This window comes from Cannabis sativa, chromosome 3, assembly GCF_029168945.1.
Source record: "Cannabis sativa cultivar Pink pepper isolate KNU-18-1 chromosome 3, ASM2916894v1, whole genome shotgun sequence".
Taxonomy (NCBI): Eukaryota; Viridiplantae; Streptophyta; class Magnoliopsida; order Rosales; family Cannabaceae; genus Cannabis; species Cannabis sativa.
Window position 1 is genome coordinate 15,311,900 of NC_083603.1, and position 7,207 is coordinate 15,319,106.

General features: G+C 47.4%; 1 long non-coding RNA gene across 2 annotated transcripts; it reads right to left on the reverse strand.

The window, feature by feature from the left end:
- Positions 1-265: 265 nt before the first annotated feature.
- LOC133035648 (uncharacterized) lies at positions 266-1,616 on the reverse strand. 2 transcript variants are annotated; one of them, XR_009686781.1, is made up of 4 exons: positions 1,448-1,616; positions 1,215-1,298; positions 992-1,053; positions 266-483 (listed from the first exon to the last, which is right to left on the reverse strand). It is a non-coding gene; the product is annotated as an uncharacterized LOC133035648 (long non-coding RNA). The 2 variants fall into 2 exon arrangements; XR_009686782.1 differs by having other exon boundaries at positions 266-491.
- Between the last annotated feature and the right edge of the window lie 5,591 nt (positions 1,617-7,207).

Sequence of the window (7,207 nt, forward strand, 5' to 3'; positions counted from 1 at the left end):
CGGGTTCTTGGGTGGTTGGGAAGACCCTTCTTAGGACCATATCCCCAATAGCGAATTTTCTGTTTTTAACCTTGGAGTTAAAATACTTGGTCACCTTCTTTTGATAAGCGGTAGGGCTGATCATGGGTTGGGTTGGCCGGGTTGAGGATATTTTTGTGGGCCAACCCAATTAAGTCGGCCTATAAAAAACTAACCCATTCAAATCACATCATATGTATAACCCAACCCATTTTTTACTTTATGGGTTGGGTTGGGTTGGGTCGGGTTGGGTTATAACCCTTATTTCATAATTAAAAAAAATTAGATCTGAATGTCATCAAAATACATACAAGAAACAAAAATAAAATAATCATACATAAAAAAAAATCATATGAAGTTACATCCCATTATTAAGTGTAAAACTATTAAAATTTTCCTCAGTGATTACGAACTGAAATAACAGTCTTCACCTCCAGGAAAATGCTGTGTGTTTAGGATGATTCCCTGCAATTCTAAAAACAAAATTACTCAATGTATTATAAATAACAAATTACAACACCAAAACAGTTGCAATTGAATCTTGTAAAACATTTGCATTACAATATAGAAAACTACTATCAAAGTAAAGCCATCATTAATTACAATTTGCAAAGACTAATCTATCACTGAACAGATGAGAACTAGCACCACAAACTTTGCAAACTGCAATGAAATTTAAGCAACGAACCCTATATATAGGGTATAAGCAACTGAGTAATCAAAATTAAATTAATTTAAACTTGGATTTATCACTTTTGATAGAGCACCTTAACAACCTGTCAATTCGAAACCTATAACATATGTCAACTCCATAATAATCAAATGTATTACTAACTCTAACTCTATAAGGAAAACAAGCTTTGCTGTAATATAATATTTTGTTCAGATTTTTAGGACAATTACAAAACAAGAAAAATCAAATACAACCAAAAAAATAAAATAATAAAAGTAAATAAAAAAAATAACTATTAACCTTTTTTTTTTGGAAAGCTTTGTTGAAGGACGTCAACATAGGGGTCCCTACCACCAGATAATCTAGTTCAAAATAAAAAATATCATCTCACAGATTCAATGTAAAGAATAGCATTATCACGGATTTAATACTAAAATTAACAATATCACAGATTCAATATCAAAAATATTATTATTACAAAATTTAATCATTATTTTCAGTACAAAACAAATAAGGTTAAGACCTGAGGGTGAGAAGTAAGAGTCGACGGTAGGTAGGGTTGCACCTAAGATTCGACGGTAGGATGTGCCAATGATGGTCTGAGAATCTTCCAGAAAACCAAATAAGAAAAGAGACAGAGAGACAGAGAGAATGAGACTGAGATTAGATTTAGTGTTGAGAAAGAATAGCAATAGCATTTATCAAACAAAAGGAAAGAAATGAGAAAAAAAGAGCAGAGCAAAAAGATTAGCATACCTCTTTGGTGAATGATTTTCCTCTAGAGATGAGGAATGTCACCGGTCAGAGAAGCATGGTGGCTTGGTGAGACTTTTGCGTGCGTCGAGGAGAGAAGAGGGAGAAATCGCAACTGAGAGGGGGGAGGCGGCTGAATTTGTGTGTGTGTGTGTGTTATTTTGTGTCTAGGGTTAGAAGTTAGGGAAATGGGAAAGGGAAAGGTAATGGGCCACGTTTAATGTAAAGCCCAAATATATATATATACATGTAATTTTTTATAAATTTATGGTCGGCCCGGTTTGGGTTCATCGGGCCATAAATGACTCAACCCCATTCCGACCCAAATTAAATGGGTTGTCATTTTTCCAAACCAATTAACTTTCGGCCCATAATTATACAAGTTGGTCGGCCCATTTTCGGGTTGGGTTGGCCGGGTTGGTCGGCCCAACCCTACCCATGATCAGCCCTAATAAGCGGCCATCCGTATTTGGGACTCATCCCGGAGTTCTTCGACTTGATCCAGAGCTTCTTGGAGCAGGGCCTGATTGGTGGCCGGATCGTAAGTCGTCCTCCTGTGGGATGGGAATAATGTTTCCACCGGGACCATTGCTTCACAACCGTACGCCATCGAGAATGGCGAGTGACCGGTTGTGGTTCTGGGGGTCGTTTGGTAGGCCCACAATACCCTTGGCAATTCTTCAGGCCAGTTATTTTTACAGGCCAGCAGCTTCTTTTTCAAGGTGACCTTTAGGATTTTATTGACCGCTTCCGCCTGGCCGTTTGTTTGAGGCCGGGCTACCGCGGAGAAGCTTTTCACTACTCCGTGTTGGTTGCAGAAGTCAGTAAATTCCTCGCAATCAAATTGCTTTCCATTGTCTGAGACTATTTTGTGAGGTAAGCCGTATCGACACACTATGTTTTTGATAACAAAGTCCAACGCCTTCTTAGCGGTTATTGTCTTCATAGGCTCAGCCTCTGTCCACTTGGTGAAGTAGTCCACTGCTACTATTGCATACTTTACTCCTCCTTTTCCCGTAGGTAGAGACCCGATGAGATCTATGCCCCAGACCGCGAAGGGCCAGGGGCTGGTCATCAGAGTGATCTCATTTGGAGGAGCTCTCGGTATGTTCGCGTACCTTTGGCACGAGTCACACTTTTGGACATAGTCTATACAATCTTTTTTCATTGTTGGCCAGAAGTATCCTTGCCTCAATATTTTCTTTGAGAGGCTGGGTCCTCCCGTATGATCTCCACAGAACCCTTCATGGACCTCCAGCATAATTTGCCTAGCTTCAGGGTCCGATACACACCTTAAATAAGGCATGCTGAGTCCTCTTCGGTAGAGAATTTGATCCATCATTACATAACGATGAGCACGATGCGAATCTTTCGAGACGGTGCCCTCTCTTGGGGCAACTCACCGTAGTTATGTATTTTATGATGGGGACCATCCAATGGGTTCTTGCCCAACCGTTTGTGTGGTCTCTTTTATTTTGATGCTTGGCTCTGCCAAACGTTCCACTGGTACTACCCCCAGCTCTTCGATTTCGCTGTCCGAGGCTAACTTAGCCAGACAGTCCGCGTGAGCGTTCTTTTCTCGGGGGATCCTTTCTATTTTATAGTCCGTGAACTCGTGGAGCAGTTCTCGGACTATTGTTACGTACGCGGCCATCCTCTCGCCGCGAGTTTGGTATTCTCCGGAAACTTGGTTTACGACCAGCTGAGAATCGCTGTAGACTTCCACCCTCTTGGCTCCTACAGCTTTAGCCAATTTTAGCCCTGCTATCAGGGCCTCATATTCGGCTTCATTATTCGAAGCTGTGAAGTTGAATCGGAGTCTTTGCTGGAGCCGCAACCCAGTAGGTGATATCATAGCCACTCCGGCTCCTGAACCATTTTCATTAGAAGCTCCATCCACAAATACTCTCCAAGTGGGGATGGGTGGCTCTGGTGTATTGGCTGTTGCCTCGGCTTCATTACATTCGGTGATGAAGTCCGCCAGGGCTTGGCCTTTTATGGAAATCCGGGGCACGTAATGTAAGTCGAACTGACTCAGCTCCATTGCCCACTTGAGGAGTCTCCCGGATGCTTCGGGCTTTTGGAGAACTTGCCGGAGAGGATGATTGGTCAAAATTCTGATCGGATGGGCTTGGAAGTATGGTCTCAACTTCCGTGATGCCATCAGGAGGCAGAATACTAACTTTTCAATAACCGGATACCTTGTCTCGGCCCCTACCATGCGTTTACTAACATAGTACACGGGGTGCTGAATTTTTTCTTCCTCCCGGACCAATGCGGCACTGACCGCATGCTCGGAGACGGTCAGGTAGAGGAACAAGTCTTCTCCAAGGACGGGTTTTGACAGGATAGGAGGCTTAGCCATATGGTCTTTTAACCTTTTGAATGCCTCCTCGCATTCATCTGTCCATTCGAACTTTTGGCATTTCTTCAGTATGTTGAAGAAGGGTATGCACTTGTCCGTGGACCGTGAGATAAAGCGGCTCAGTGCGGCTACCTTTCCGGTCAAACTTTGCACGTCCTTATGTTTCTTGGGGGATGGCATGTCCAGGAGAGCTTGGATTTTCTCCGGGTTTGCCTCGATCCCCCTTTGGCTGACTATGAAGCCCAGGAATTTTCCCGATTTGACCCCGAAGGTGCATTTTTTCGGGTTGAGTTTCATGCCGTATCTCCGGACGACATCGAAACATTCCTCTAAGTCGCTTGCATGGCTGTTGCATGCTTTGGATTTGACGAGCATGTCGTCTACATATACTTCCATGTTTCGTCCCAGGAGGCTTTTAAACATTCGGTTAACCATTCTTTGATAGGTTGCTCCGGCATTTTTCAGTCCGAAAGGCATGACTAGGTAACAATATACCCCCTTATCGGTCCTGAAGCTAGTGCACTCCTAGTCTGCCGTATGCATTTTTATTTGGTTGTACCCAGCATAGGCATCCATGAAAGATAGCAGTTTAAACCCGGACGTGGCGTCCACCATCTGGTCGATCCTGGGCAGCGGAAAGCAGTCCTTTGGGCAGGCTTTGTTTAGATCTGTGAAATCTATACAAACCCGCCAAGTCCCGTTTGGCTTGGGCACCAGGACCGGATTGGCTAGCCATCCCGGATAGTATACGTCGCGGATCATGCTATTGGACAAAAGTTTATCCACCTCTTTCTCTAAAGCCTCGGCTTTCACCGAGTCGAGCGGGCGTCTCTTTTGCTGTACAGGGGGCATGTCCGGGTTGACATTGAGTACATGGGTGATGACATGAGGGCTGATGCCGGTCATGTCTTCTTGGCGCCATGCGAAAATATCGATGGCGCCCTTCAGTGTTTTTATTATTTTATCTTTTTCCTCCAGATCTAGGCTTCTCCCTATCCGGAGTACTTTGGTGGAGTCGTCGTCGCACACTGGTATCTCTTCGACGTCCTCCATTGGCTCTACGATCCTTTCGGATCCTATACGAGGATCCAGCTCGTCTTCTTCAGCCTTCTCTACTTCAGCGGGCCCCCGGACCATGAGTACTGGCAAGTGGGTGGCAACATTGTAACACTGCCTGGCCTCTCCTTGATTTCCCCTCACCGTTCCGACTCCGGCTTCCTGGGTAGGGAATTTTAGGCATAGGTGTCGGATTGAAGTTATTGCACCAAAGTCGACGAGGGCCGGTCGGCCTAAGATCGCGTTGTAGGCCGTTGGACGGTCTACCACCACAAAGGTGCAATACTTGAACGTGCTTTGGGGGTATCCGGCACGGGGGTAACCAGGAGCCCGACTTTTCCCATCGGGATTAGCGTTGTCCCGTTAAACCCTGTGAGCTGCGATCCACTAGGAGAGAGGTCCCGGTCGGTCAACCCTATCGCAGTGAAGGCTTCTTTGAAGAGCAAGTTCACGGAACTTCCATTGTCAATCAGGACCCTAGCCACCACTTTATTTGCGATGGGGGTCTCTATGACCAGCGGGTCGTGATGAGGAAAGCGCACCGTCTTGGCGTCTTCTTCCGTGAACGTTATGGGTTGGTCCATTAGCCGAGGCCTTTGAGCTGGGAGTTGAGTGACCTCCCACACCTCACTGTGTCTTGCGGCCTCGGCATATCTCTTTCGCTCCTTCCGAGTGTTTCCTCCGATATGGGGACCTCCGGAGATCATGGCTACCCGTCCATTAGGCCGGGGCGGTAATCCGGGTATATGCTGGGCGTCACCGCGGGAGCGAGAGGCAATACTCCCGCCGTACCCCCGGTGTTCCCGAAGGCATACCCCCGCCACCTCGCCCGGGTTAAGGTGGGGTAACCTATTTTTGATCCACTCATAGAGGTGGCCCAAACGGATCAGATTCTCAATCTCATCTTTGAGATTTTTACACTCGTTGGTGCTGTGGCCAATGTCGTTGTGGTACTCGCACCTTTTGCTCGGATCTCTCCGGAGGCATCTCTGTACAATGGCCGGGGTCTCCGTAGTGCGTATTCTACCTTGTGGCAAAATATACACGTTCACGAGAGTCCGTGAGCTCGTGTATCGGGTGTATCGGGGTGTGTACCCCTTCTTTTAGCGCTTCTCTCCCGTTCGGTGTCGCCCTTGGAAGACCTTTTGCTTCTCGACCCTTGGGTAGGGCACATTGGGCGGCGGTTGGGGCGGCTTGTGAAGGAGTCCGTCCATTCACCCCGGACGGGTTGCCGTAATGGGAAGATGCCGGGGCAAAGCTTGGCCACCGTCGTATCCGGAGTAGCAGAAACCGTATGCCACTTATCGGAGGGGTCGCGGTCGGGACAAGCACCCGAGGGCGATACTCCCGGCATGTATCCCGCTATCCCGTGGGATAATAGCCTCCGTAAGCCACGATCCGGGCTTCTTCGAGATTAATATATTTTTGGACTCGCTTCGGAAGTCCCGAAGGCTAGCAGCGCCTTCTTGCTGTAATTCGTTCCAGAAGGGAGTCCCGGTGCGGATTCCTGCTTGGAGAAGCGCAAGCTGTTGTCCGTCGTCGACCTTCTTGGTCTTCGAGGCTTCCTCTCGGAACCTCTTGATGTAATTCTTCAAGGTTTCGGTGGGTAGTTGCTTGATGTTGGTCAAGGCACTAACCTCCAAGTTGACTTTCCTGGCGGCGACAAATTGTCTCCGGAAGTTGGTTTGGAGTTTGTTCCAACATCCCACCGATCCTGGTTCCAATTTCTTGAACCATTCCTCTGCCGATCCGCTCAGAGTGAGGGGGAAGCATAGGCATTTGGCGTCATTGCTGACCCGCATGACTGTCATGACTCGGTTGAATCGTGACAAGTGATCACTGGGGTCGGAGTTCCCAGTATATGCTGCCATCTCGGGCATCTTGAAATTTTTAGGGAGCTCCGCCTCCAGGATATGCTTGGCACAAGGCTCCCGGTCCTCACTGTCCGAGTCGGAGTCATCTCCCTTCTGCCTCCGGGAGACTCGGGCAATATCTTTTCGAAGGATAACAAGCTCTGCCATAATCCCTTCGTTTACAGTACCCGAGGAGACTTCGGGTCTGTATCTTTTTTGATCAAGGTGATCCCGGAGGTCACCTTAATTCCCATTGATTTGATTTCTCAGATCAATGGGTGGACATCTCTGTCCTCCTCTTCCTCTACCCCCTGGTTCCTGGTGCACGGAAACGCTTTTCCGGTCCCCTCGATCCTGAGGGCCAAGACTCCCTCTTTGGGGCTTGCCCCTCTGCGGACCTTTCCCTTTAGGGAAATCTGAGCGGACCTTACGCGGATCCTGGGCCTTTTTCTTTCGACCAGGGGCAGAAGTAGGGTTTTTTGCTTGGTT